The sequence below is a fragment of the Triticum dicoccoides genome, chromosome 3B, assembly GCF_002162155.2.
Source record: "Triticum dicoccoides isolate Atlit2015 ecotype Zavitan chromosome 3B, WEW_v2.0, whole genome shotgun sequence".
In the NCBI taxonomy this organism is placed as follows: domain Eukaryota; kingdom Viridiplantae; phylum Streptophyta; class Magnoliopsida; order Poales; family Poaceae; genus Triticum; species Triticum dicoccoides.
The window spans coordinates 587216320-587230561 of record NC_041385.1 but is presented as its reverse complement, the minus strand read 5'-3'; positions in this window follow the sequence as shown (position 1 = coordinate 587230561).

Genomic DNA, 14242 nt, shown 5'->3' with positions numbered 1-14242 from the left:
TTGCTGACCTTCAAGAGAATATCAAGTCTCAACCAGCAGAGACTTCCAAGGCTAAAGAGGAGCTGAAAGGAGCTTTAACAGCCATGGAACAGCTGAAGGACAATTTCAAGACTGAGTGTGCCAATTGGGAAATTGAAAAGACTGCACTATTGAAGCGGGCTGAAGACGCCGAGTCAGCCCTTAAACCGGTGGCGGAAGAGTTAACTGGGTTGAAGCGCCAAGTAAATGCCATGACTTCTGCAATATTTGGTAAATACTCTTGCCAAGATTTCTTGAATAACCATCTGTGAAATTTGCCGGTTTAACATCAAAATCTTAAACCGTTGTAGGTGGCCGCATTGCTCATCTGGGCTCTGACATGCGGATGAAGCTGAAGGCAGCATATACTCTGATAGAGCAACTGTATATCGGTGCCCAACGGGTTAACTATGCAGCCTCATACAACAATCCGGCCCCAACATAGATCAAGGACACTTTAGCAAGGTTATCCATGACGCCGGCGCAGATAGAAGAGATGAAGCGACCCGCTGCCAGGGCTGGCGCTTTGTTGGCACTTACCCGAGCCAAAGCATGGATAGCTGACCTGGATCTGGTTGATATTGCCAAGGGCTTTCCTAGTGAACAAGAAAACGGGGCGGAGTTTGATAATGAAGCCCTCAAAGTTGTGACAAAGGAAATGCGTCCTCTGGCAAGTCAATTGGCGGAAGAAGCTAACCTGACTGTTCACCGGTCCTTATATGATGCCAACAACCAACGGATTGACACTGCCGTGAAGGAAGTGCAAAATCTTATCCCGCCAATCCGTAAGCACACTTACGCCCCTGATGTTGATCCGACCAAACTTATAAGTGAAGAGGCTGTCTTTCAAGCTTTAACCTCGATTGACTGGACCATCGTTGACTTCCAGCCACTGGATGGGGAGGAGGAGGCTGAACCGACAACAGATGATCCATCAACTTCACGCCAACATAGTGATGAGTCTTGATCTGGCATGGTACGGACTTCTGATTTTAACCACTTCAAAGGTCAGCGTCTCGAACCTTGAATCATGATCATCTCCAAACACCACCTCCAGGGCTATCTTACCAACTGGGTAAGCCGATTTACCAGGCACTACTCCATGAAAAACGGTGTTTGATGGTCTAAGATTCTTATCTGTCAACCCCATATGCTGGAAGGTTTCATAGTACAAGATATTGATACTGCTCCCTCCGTCCATGAGTACCTTGGTAAACTTATAACCTCCCACCTGAGGTGCAACCACCAAAGCTAGGTGACCCGGATTGTCAACCTGGGGTGGGTGATCCTCCCTGCTCTAGACAATAGGCTGCTCAGACCAGCGTAGATAACGGGGCACCGCCGGTTCAACAGAGTTCACTGCCCTTTTATGGAGCTTCTGATCGCGCTTGCACAAGCTAGTAGTGAAGACATGATACTGTACGCTGTTTAACTGCTTTGGGTTGCTCTGATAACCCGACTGCTATTGATTCCCCTGATTACCCTGTTGATGGTTACCACCTTGGTTGTTCTCACTGCCCTGATTATTCTGAAACCCTGAGCTTGAACCGCCACCACAGTAACCCGGCCCATGGAATCCTGGACCGGAACCACCAGATGGACCCTGATCATACCGAAAAAGATCAGAATTTTTGAACTCCCTCATGATGTGGCAATCCTTCCAAAGGTGTGTGGCCGGAGCCTCCTTTGTCCCGTGCTTCGGGCAGGGCTGGTTTAACAGGCGTTCCAGATTCATTCCTCCACCGCGCTGGGCCGGTTTACCCCTACGACGCTGCATATTACCCTGCACATTGGTGTTAACCACAAAATCGGAATTATCCGCTTTACACTTACCACCGTTTCCCTAGCTCGCCTGATTATTCTGTCCTTTTGAGCCGGCATTCTTCTTTCCCTTCTCCTGTTTCTCTTCATCGGAATCAGGGTCTTTGGTGTTATCAGAATCAGCATACTTAACCAGAGCCACCATAAGTGTTCCCATATCATTGCAGTGGCGCTTGAGTCGTCCCAACTTCATTTTCAATGACTTAAACTAGCAATTGCGCTACAATGTTATGATCGCCGTCTCAGCATTGATACGGTCTGACGAATGCAAAACTTCTGAAACCGGCGCACCCAATGAGTCATTGACTCGTTCTCTCCTTGGACACAGGCATCTAAATCCACAATGGACATAGGTTGTTTGCACGTATCTTTGAAGTTTGCTATGAACTTGGCCTTCAATTGGTCGCATGATCCGATAGAGTTGGCGGGCAAGCTTTTTAACCAAGTGCGGGCCGTTCCTTCCAACATCATGGTGAAGTATTTTGCACATGCCACTTCATCTACATCCAGCATCTCCATTGCCATCTCATAACTTTCAACCCACGCCTCGGGGGGCTGATCAGCGGTGTAATTAGGCACCTTGCGCGGCCCTTTGAAATCCTTGGGCAGCCGCACATTACGGAGAGCCGGGATGAGACACGGCACTCCCCAAGAGCTGAAGGCAAGCCCTGTCCCTCGCTCTATGGATGCTGTTGGCTGAACTGGGGCGGGTTGATGATGACCCGCGAACTGCGCCACTAAAGCGGCCTCCCTTTGCTCTCTGCCATTATCCACTATGTCCTGAGCATTCCAACCACCGTTCGCCGGATTAGCCCCTCGAGGCGCATCTCGACGCCGCGCACTGCTTGACACGGCCGGCTCGTCCATGTGCCTGCTATAACTCTTGCTCGGACGGGGGGTTGAATGTATTCTGTCTCGGCTGTAGGAATAAGCATGTTGCTGAACAACGGCGGTTTGAAGAAGATCCCTGGCTCGCCGAGTCTCGATCGCTGCTAAGGAATCACCCTCCATCGGAATAGCCGCCAAACGTGACGATGCTGCAATCATGTTGTCCAAAGGACTGGAAAAGTGACCCGGCGGTGTTGTGACATACTGTGGCGGATGTCCGTTCGACGAGGCGGGTCCATCGCCCGTGCCTGATCCGGCGCCGCCCTCGGTGCCTCGGTCCGGGTTACTCCTGCCAGATTGCTAGGCCCAGCTCCTGGCGTGCTGAAGATATTCAGACCCTCGTAAATTTGCGGCAGTCGAGACTGGTACTTCCTTCTCATAACTTTGTTTGATGCGTTCTGATCCAACGTAAGCCGGTAATTCTGCGCTTGGATTTCCTGCGATCGGGCATCTAAAGTGGCTCGTTCCTCATCCATCCTGACCTCCTCAGCTGCCAAGTCCACCTTGGCCTGAACTATCTGATCCTTTAACTTTGCAATATCCGCATTGTGCTGAACTTGAGTCTCCGGAGTTACCATTGTGGTCAATAGTGCCGTCCAATCGTCCAGTAAACCGGCAAGAACTTGAGCCGGCCGGCGCACCGGGCCTCCTGTCGCGGCTACCAACCCAGAGACCATTGCTGTTGTAGATGAAGATTGCACGGTGGGCTGCGTACCGGCCATGAAGATCGCGACCTAGTTTGGCGGTTCAAGGGGACCCAGAATACTGTCGCCATCGAAGTATCCATCGAACCGGCCATCGTGCAATTGGTATAGCGACTCAGTTTCGCCAGTGGACGATTCACCATCTGAGTAGATGGCTGAGGGAGTCCTGGACTAGGGGGTGTCTGGATAGCCGAACTATCATCATCGGCCGGACTCCAAGACTATGAAGATACAAGATTGAAGACTTCGTCCCGTGTCCGGATGGGACTTTCCTTGGCGTGGAAGGCAAGCTTGGCAATACGGATATGTAGATCTCCTACCATTGTAACCGACTCTGTGTAACCCTAGCCCTCTCCGGTGTCTATATAAACCGGAGGGTTTTAGTCCATAGGACAAAACAACAACAACAATCATACCATAGGCTAGCTTCTAGGGTTTAGCCTCCTTGATCTCATGGTAGATCCACTCTTGTACTACCCATATCATCAATATCAATCAAGCAGGAGTAGGGTTTTACCTCCATCGAGAGGGCCCGAACCTGGGTAAAAACATCGTGCCCCTTGTCTCCTGTTACCATCCGCCTAGACGCACAGTTCGGGACCCCCTACCCGAGATCCGCCGGTTTTGACACCGACATTGGTGCTTTCATTGAGAGTTCCTCTGTGTCGTCGCCAATAGGCTCGATGGCTCCTTCGATCATCACCAACGACGCAGTCCAGGGTGAAACTTTTCTCCCCGGACAGATCTTCGTATTCGGCGGCTTTGCACTGCGGGCCAATTCGCTTGGCCATCTGGAGCAGATCGAAAGCTACGCCCCTGGCCGTCAAGTCAGATTTGGAAGTCTAAACTTCACGGCTGACATCCGCGGAGACTTGATCTTCGATGGATTCGAGCCACAGCCGAGCGCGCCGCACTGTCACGATGGGCATGATTTAGCTCTGCTGCCAGATAGTGTCCTGGAGGCCGCACATGAGTCCGCTTCGATCCCTAATTCGGAGCCGACTGCGCAGATCGAGGATGGGTGGCTAGACGCCGCCTCGGGGGCTGCAACCTCTACGGCGATGGAGCCGAATACCGACCTTGTCCCTTGTGAAGCTCGTGACTCCGAGGTGCCGGACTCCTCGCCGGACTCTGAACCTCCTGCGCCCCTACCAATCGAATCCGATTGGGCGCCGATCATGGAGTTCACCGCTGCAGACATCTTTCAACACTCACCTCTCGGCAACATTCTGAATTCGCTAAAGTATCTCTCGCTATCAGGAGAGCCCTGGCCGGATCACGGTCAGGACGGTTGGGATGCGGACGACGAAGAAATTCAAAGCCCACCCACCACCCACTTTGTAGCCACTGTCGACGATCTAACCGACATGCTAGACTACGACTCCGAAGACATCGACGGCATGGACGACGATGCCGGAGACGACCAAGAACCAGCGCCTATGGGGCACTGGAAGACCACCTCGTCATATGACATATACATGGTGGATATCCCAAAGGATGGGAATGGTGAAGGAACGGCGGAGGAAGACCCCTCCAAGAAACAGCCCAAGCGCCGGCGTCAGCAGCGCCGCTCTAAATCCCGCCACAGCAAGAATAGAGATTCCAGCACCGGAGATAATAACACCCCAGAGAGTGCCGAAGACAACCCCCTCCAGCAAAATTCAGCACAGGAGGATGGAGAAGCCAGCCCTCATGAGAGAGCGGCAGACGAAGAGGTAGAGGATGATAATTACATACCTCCCTCCGGAGACGAGGCAAGCCTCGACGACGATGAATTCGTCGTGCCTGAGGATCCCGTCGAACAAGAGCGTTTTAAACGCAGGCTTATGGCCACGGCGAACAGCCTCAAGAAAAAGCAGCAACAGCTTAGAGCTGATCAAGATCTGCTAGCCGACAGATGGACTGAAGTCCTTGCGGCCGAAGAGTATGAACTCGAACGCCCCTCCAAAAGCTACCCCAAACGCAAGCTGCTCCCCCGATTAGAGGAGGAGGCATATAAACCTGCATCACCAGCGCACAATATGGCTGACCGACCACCTCGTGGCCGCAACAAAGAGGCCTCTAGGCCCTCCACCAGAACCGTACCCCGGCACCGCTCGAAAAGTACGAAGCCACGGGGGAAGGCGCCGGACTTGCGAGACATATTGGAGGATAAGGCAAGACAATCAAGATCGATCTACGGATCACGTGGCCGCCCCATGATGCGCGACAACGACCGTCGTGCCGGATACAGCAAATCCGGCCGGGCCGAACACAGTAGACAAAGCTCGCTTGAGCTACGTCGTGATATAGCCCAGTATAGAGGTGCCGCAGACCCACTATGCTTCACAGATGAAGTAATGGATCATCAAATCCCTGAAGGGTTCAAACCTGTGAACATTGAATCCTACGATGGCACAACAGACCCCGCGATTTGGATTGAAGACTATCTCCTTCATATCCACATGGCTCGCGGCGATGATCTTCACGCCATCAAATACCTCCCACTCAAGCTTAAAGGACCAGCTCGGCATTGGCTTAACAGCTTGCCAGCAGAATCAATTGGGTGTTGGGAGGACCTGGAAGCCGCATTCCTTGACAACTTCCAGGGCACATATGTGCGACCACCAGACGCTGATGACCTAAGCCACATAATTCAGCAGCCAGACGAATCGGCCAGACAATTCTGGACACGGTTCTTAACAAAGAAAAATCAAATCGTCGACTATCCGGATGCAGAGGTCCTCGCAGCCTTCAAACATAACATCCACGACGAGTGGCTTGCCCGGCACCTAGGACAGGAAAAGCCGAAATCCATGGCAGCCCTCACATCACTCATGACCCGCTTCTGCGCGGGAGAGGACAGCTGGCTAGCCCGCAGTAACAACCTCAGCAAAAATTCTGGCAGTCCGGACACCAAGGACCGCAATGGCAGGTCGCGTTGCAACAAAAACAAATGCCGCGTTAACGGCGATAACGCTGAGGATACGGCAGTCAACGCCGGATTCAGAGGCTCCAAACTCGGTCAGCGAAAAAAGCCATTCAAAAGAACTACTCTGGGTCCGTCCAATTTGGACCGAATACTCGACCGCTCTTGCCAGATACACGACGCCCTCGAAAAGCCAGCTAATCACACCAACAGGGATTGTTGGGTATTCAAGCAGGCAGGCAAGTTAATTGCCGAAAACAATGACAAGGGGCTGCACAGTGATGACGAGGAAGAGACCCGGCCGCCGAACAATAGAGGACAGAAAGGTTTCCCCCCACAATTGCGGACGGTGAACATGATATACGCAACCCACATACCCAAGAGGGAGCGGAAGCGTGCACTCAGGGACGTATACGCGATGGAGCCAGTCGCCCCGAAGTTCAACCCATGGTCCTCCTGCCCGATCACTTTTGATCGAAGGGACCACCCCACCAGTACCCGCCATGGAGGATTCACCGCATTGGTTTTAGACCCAATCGTCGATGGATTTCACCTCACCAGAGTCCTGATGGACGGCGGCAGCAGCCTGAACCTGCTTTATCAGGATACAGTGAGCAAGATGGGCATAGACCCCTCAAGGATTAAACCCACAAAGACGACCTTCAAAGGCGTCATACCAGGTGTAGAGGCCAATTGTACAGGCTCAGTCACACTAGAAGTGGTCTTCGGATCCCCGGATAACTTCCGAAGCGAGGAGTTAATCTTCAACATAGTCCCGTTCCGCAGCGGCTATCATGCTCTGATCGGATGGACCGCGTTTGCAAAGTTCAACACGGTGCCGCATTATGCATACCTCAAGCTCAAGATGCCAGGCCCTCGAGGAGTCATCACGGTCTACGGAAACACTGAACGCTCCCTCCGAACGGAGGAACACACAGCGGCTCTCGCGGCAGAAGTACAGAGCAGCCTCTTAAGGCAATTTTCGAGTCCGGCCGTTAAATGACCGGACATGGCCAAACGCGCCCGGAGTAACCTACAACAAGACCACCTGGCACGTTCCGAGCATGCGTAGCAATGCGGCCCCAACCCCAGCCCTTGCAAAATTGCAAGACTGGTCCTTCGCGTACATCACTACGCTCTGGAGATACCATGGGCATAGGGGGAGGGGCACGACCACGACAGGCCCAGAGCGTGGCTTACCCACACCAGGGGCTCCCAAGTGTGTCATTCTTTTTTCTTTTTCTTTTTTTACAGGACTCCGTTCACTAGAGGCCATGTCCAGCAGTAGACCTGCCGAACTCATGATGCAACAGCCAGGGAAGGAGAAAGGCTACGACGAATACTCAGGTGGCCTCCATTATGAGAATTATACCTGTTTTATACACCATTCCGCAGCCTACCCCTGGAGGGGACATGTTTAATACTCCCATCCCTTGCTTACCGCACTATTTGTATCGTTCTGCATTCATGGCAGTATTTCTTGAATAAACAATGCATCACTTTTTGCTTATAATTGCATTCCTTTCTTATACATATGTTCATTTATGACATGTCGCATCCGTACACTCTGGTACGGCTAAATACACCAGGGGCTTAAGTTCCCCACATTATGGTGTGATAAGTCCGAACACTTTCACAAGTGCGGCACCCCGAACTTATAGAATTATATGCATCGGCTCCGAATCATGTCTTGGGTCAATAGTTGGGTTTGCCCGGCTCCCATGTTTTGGTACCTTACGTTCCGTTGTATCGGCTAAGGTAGCACTGGAGAACCACTGTGATTGCGCCCCAGTTGAGCTGGGCGAGCGCCTCAGTGGAGAAAGCTAAAACTGACCGTCATGATAAGGCGAGAGTTGGTCGTTGTTCGAGAGGTTTTTTCGAGTCCCTAAAGACTTATGCCGCTTAGAGCGAGGAACCGGCTTTGTCCAGCCCAGGCGTGGATAGAGCCCCGAACTTGGTCTTCCGAACACTAGGGGCTTCGCCGAAATTTAAAATTATAGAATTATATGGCTAAGTGAGCGTGTTCAAGCATTATAAGTCTGGTTGCCTCGTTCGTTGTGTTGAGCGCCTCCCTAGATGGACCCAAAAATGGGAACAAGAGCGCTCAAGTTTATCCCGAACACCCCAGCACTCGTGGCATGGGGGCTGAAGCCGACGACTTGCCATCTCTCGGATTTGATAAACGGCCGCACAGAAGGTAATATTTTAAATTAACAAGCGTTGCTTAGCGCATATGAACAAAGTCTTCAGCGCACAGGATAACAAAATACGAGTCTACTCAAATATTACATCTTTGGAGCACTCACCCGCAATCATGCGGGCACCCTTGAGGACATTCTTATAATACATTTTGGGCGTGCGATACTCCTTGCCCGTCGGTAGCGCGTCCGTCACAAGCTTCTCAGCGCCCATCTTGCCCCAGTGCACCTTTGCACGGGCAAGGGCCCGACGGGCACCTTCAATGCAGGCGGAGTGCTTGACAACTTCAACCCAGGGACACGCATCCACCAGCCGCCGCACCAGGCTGAAGTAGCTCCCAGGCATGGCCTCCTTGGGCCACAGCCGAACTATGAGGCCTTTCATGGCCTGTTTGGCTACCTTGTGGAGCTCGACCAGCTGCTTCAGCTGGTCGCTAAGGGGCACCGGATGTCCGGCCTCAGCATACTGAGACCAGAAGACCTTCTCCGTCGAGCTCCCCTCAACGGCTCTGTAGAAAGCGGCAGCATCGGACACGCTGCGGGGCAGATCTGCGAACGTTCCTGGAGAGCTCCGAATTCGGGTAAGTAATAGGTAATTCACATTCACATTCTTGCTTTGCATGAAAAATGCCTTACCCGCCGCTACTTTCTTCAACGCCTCGATTTCCTGGAGGGCCTTGTGGGCTTCGGCCTTAGCGGCTTTGGCACTCTCAAGAGCCGACGCAAGCTCGGACTCTCGAGTCTTCGAGTCACGCTCCAAACTCTTGTGCTTTTCCACAAGAGCCTGGAGCTCTTGGTGTACCTCCGCCACCCGCGCCTCCTGCTTCTCTCGCTCGGCTCGCTCCGCGGCCGCATTGCGTTCAGCCGCGAACACCGCCTCCTTCAGGGTCGCCACCTCGTTCGTGGCCCCTGTAATACCCATGTTATCCTTGTTATTTCTCTTGCAACCAAATCCTTTTCTGTAAGGTACAACTTTAATACGGTGTCACTCACCTTCCTTGTCCTCGAGCTTCTTCTTGGCACGGCCGAGCTCGCTCTCGGACCGCTCGAGGCTTTGCTTCAAAGCACCGACCTCCGCAGTCAGTGCGGCAGAGGTCAGCAGCGTAGCCTACAATCCCATATTGACATATTTTAGACTCCTGCGTATATCTTTTTAGATCCTCGGATCCTCAGTCCGGCTTTTCTTTCTGAACACCGAACCAAGCATCAGGGGCTACTGTCTATGCGGTATTATATTACACATCTTAAAATTCTTACCTCCAAGCCTGTTATAAGGCTGCTGCAAGCTTCGGTCAGCCCGCTCTTCGCGAGCTGAACCTTCTGAATCACCGCACTCATGACAGTGCGGTGTTCTTCTTCGATGGAAGCACCGTTGAGCTCCTCCAGCAAGTTATCCGGTACCTCCGGTTGGGCGGAGGCCGCCGACGTCACAGTCTTGCCCTTCTTACGAAGGGGCCGCTCACCGGACTCCGGAACCACTGCAGGTTCCGGTGCGGAGTCCGGTGCAAAGTCCGGGAGGTTGCCCTGCGGCACCTCCGGGGCCTCCTCCTCCTGGCGGGTCCCTTCCTGGGATCCCACCACAACGTCGTCAGCGTCACGAGGGGTGGAGGAGGTCAGAAGAGAATCCATATCCGACGTGCCCAAGGACCCGCTCGACAAAGCGGGAAGATCGTCCTTGGCCGGACTACAGGTTGTCTGTGGCATTAGAAAGACACCGTGTGGCAAAACGAAAAATTATAAATCATCTAGGAGCTCGGATACTTACGATCTCGCCAGGGGCTTGGCCCTTGAGGGCCACTCCTCGTTGCCATCGCCAACGTTGCCGGAACAGTCCGGGGGAAGGGTCCTTCCCTTCTTGGACCCTTCGGCCTCCCTCATTGGGGAGGCCTTCCTCTTCTTCTCCCTCCCCCCACTGGGGGAGAGGCCTCTTTCTTCTCCTCCTCGCCCTCGTGGGAGGAGTCCACCTCGGAGTCATCAGGCGATGAGTCCGATACCACCTGACGCCGGGACCTCCTTCGGGTTCCCGTGGCCTTCTTCTTGGCCTTCTTCTCCGGCACTATGTAAAGTGTCGGGACCAGCAGCCTTGTCAAACGGGCGTCCGCTGGGTCTTCTGGAAGGGGAGCCGGACAGTTAACCTGTCCGGACGTCTTCTGCCAGTCCTGTTAAAGGTATTGGGAGTTTAGATCCCGCATAGAGTCAAACTATGAAAAGCGAGTGTCCCATAAAGGATACCATAGCTTACCTCGCCAGCCGGGCGCTGCATGCTGAATCCGCGATCTTCGGTTGTGGATGCGGGAGCTTCGGCGCCCTTGAATAGCACCCTCCAGGCAGCTTCGTACGTAGTGTCGAAGAGCCCGCTCAAGGTCCGGTGCTGTGCCGGATCAAACTCCCACAAATTGAAGTCCCTTGCTAGCAGGGGAGAATCCGGCGGACGAGCATGACCTGGATCACGTTGACAAGCTTGAGCTTCTTGTTCACCAGGGTCTGGAGACAGGACTGGAGTCCGGTCAGCTCCTTCGAACTACCCCAAAGATATTGAGGATGAAATTTGGGGCCAGATCGTGGAAATCCAGGCCGTAGTAGTACATGAGCCCCCGGACAAAGGGGTGGAGTGGGAATCCCAGTCTGCAGAGGAAATGGGGAAGGAATACCACCCTCTCATGGGGCTTGGGGGTGGGGATGAGCTGCCCCTCGTCGGGCAGCCGATGCGCGATGTCGCTGGACAGATATCCGGCGCTGCGCAGCTTCTCGATGTGCCCCTCCGTAACGGAGGAGGCCATCCACTTGCCTCCCGCTCCGGACATGGCTGGAGAAGGTCAAGGTGAGATGTGCGGACTTGGGCGCTGGAGCTCGAGTGCGCGGAGATGGATAAGCAAAAGAGGAAGAAGGCATAGGTAAAAGAGGTGGATCCTTATCCCCTTATATATGGGCGGATGAAACTATGCGTCCCTACCGGCCTGGTAAAACTCGATTATCTCCCAAGCGCCACAATCAATGGCGCGGTTGGGTTACCCACGTCCGTATTGATGGGAATCCCGGAATAAGGGGAACACGATCTCTGCTTCGACAAGACGTGCGAAGGAAACTACCTCGCTAAACACGCTGAGGTGGTATAATAAAAACGATTCGAGTAAAGGCTTGGTTGTGGTGTGACGTCACGCCACAAAATACGTCAGCAGATTGAACTTGTGTAAATATTATTCTCTCTACGTTGGTACGTGGAATTTATTTTACAGAGCCGGACACTATCCTGGTGTTCACAATATTCTATGAATTATTTGGAGGAGGAACCCGCCTTGCAATGCCAAAGACAATATGCGTGCTGGACTCGTCGTCATTGAAGCCTGGTTCAGGGGCTACTGAGGGAGTCCTGGACTAGGGGGTGTCCGGATAGCCGAACTATCATCATCGGCCGGACTCCAAGACTATGAAGATACAAGATTGAAGACTTCGTCCCGTGTCCGGATGGGACTTTCCTTGGCGTGGAAGGAAAGCTTGGCAATACGGATATGTAGATCTCCTACCGTTGTAACCGACTCTGTGTAACCCTAGCCCTCTCCGGTGTCTATATAAACCGGAGGGTTTTAGTCCATAGGACACAACAACAATAACAATCATACCATAGGCTAGCTTCTAGGGTATGGCCTCATTGATCTTGTGGTAGATCCACTCTTGTACTACCCATATCATCAATATCAATCAAGCAGGAGTAGGGTTTTACCTCCATCGAGAGGGCCCGAACCTGGGTAAAAACATCGTGTCCCTTGTCTCCTGTTACCATCCGCCTAGACGCATAGTTCGGGACCCCTACCCGAGATCCGCCGGTTTTGACACCGACAATGGCCGTCTCACCGTCGGACATCGGTTCAGATTCCGCTCCATGGATGAATCCTACGAACGCAAGCATCACGGCAGGCCAAACCCGGGCAGGACTTGCACGCTGAGCCGTCTCGACGAGGTCGGTGGAGATGTCCGGCTCAGGGCCCGGTTCACCGATCTTGCCGATGAAAACGTGAATTCTGCCAAAGGGGACCCGGTACCCGTACTCGATTGAGCCGGCCTCGGGGCTGATGTCTACTACACAACCTTCTTCTTGTAGATGTTGTTCGGCCTGCAAGTGCACAGGTTTGTAGGACAATAGCAAATTTCCCTCAAGTGGATGACCTAAGGTTTATCAATCCATAGGAGGCGTAGGATGAAGATGGTCTCTCTCAAGCAACCCTGCAACCAAATAACAAAAAGCCTCTTGTGTCCCCAACACACCCAATACAATGGTAAATTGTATAGGTGCACTAGTTCGGCGAAGAGATGGTGATACAAGTGCAAAATAGATGGTAGATAAAGGTATTTGTAATCTGCAATGATAGAAACAGCAAGGTAGCGAATGATAAAAGTGAGCGTAAACGGTATTGCAATGATAGGAAACAAGGCCTAGGGTTCATACTTTCACTAGTGCAAGTTCTCTCAACAATAATAACATAGATAGATCATATAACAATCCCTCAACATGCAACAAAGAGTCACTCCGAAGCCACTAATAGCGGATAACAAACGTAGAGATTATGGTAGGGTACGAAACCACCTCAAAGTTATTCTTTCGGATCAATCTATAAAAGAGTTCATACTAGAATAACACCTTAAGACACAAATCAACCAAAACCCTAATGTCACCTAGATACTCCATTGTCACCTCAAGTATCTGTGGGCATGATTATACGATATGCATCACAAAATCTCAGATTCATCCAACTAACATGAAAGTACTTCAAAGAGTTCCCCAAAGTTTCTATCGAAGAGTCAAGAACGTGTGCCAACCCCTATGCATAGTTTCCCAATGTCATGAAACCCGCAAGTTGATCACCAAAACATACATCAAGTGGCACATGATATCCCATTGTCACCATAGATAATCACGGCAAGACATACATCAAGTGTTCTCATAAAAGACTCAATCTGATAAGATAACTTCAAAGGGGAAACTCAATTCATCATAAGAGAGTAGAGGGGGAGAAACATCATAAGATCCAACTACAATAGCAAAGCTCGGGATACATCAAGATCATGCCATAGATGGAACATGAGAGAGAACACGAGAGAGAGAGATCAAACACATAGCTACTGGTACATACCCTCAGCCCCGAGGGTGAACTACTCCCTCCTCATCATGGATAGCGCCAGGATGATGAAGAGGGCCACCGGTGATGGGTTCCCCCTCCGGCAGGGCACCGGAACGGGCTCCCGAGAAGTTTTTGGTGGCTACAGAGGCTTGCGGCGGCGGAACTCCCGATCTATCTTCTATTCTGGAAGTTTTAGGGTACGTAGGTATATATGGGTGCAAGGGGTACGTCGGTGGAGCTACGGGGGCCCCACGAGGTAGGGGGCGCGCCCGGGGGGGTGGGCGTCCCCCCACCCTCGTGGGTAGCCCGTATCTCCCCTGACGTGCACTCCAAGTTCCCTGGGTTGCTTTCCTTCCAAAAATAACTTCTCCAGTTGATTTCGTTCCGTTTTGACTCCGTCTGATATTCCTTTTCCTCGAAACACTGAAATAGGCATAAAACAGCAAATCTGGGCTGGGCCTCCGGTTAATAGGTTAGTCCCAAAAATAATATAAAAGTGGATATAAAGCCCAATATTGCCTAAAATAGTAGATAAAGTAGCATGGCGCAATCAAAAATTATAGATACGTTGGAGACGTATCAAGCATC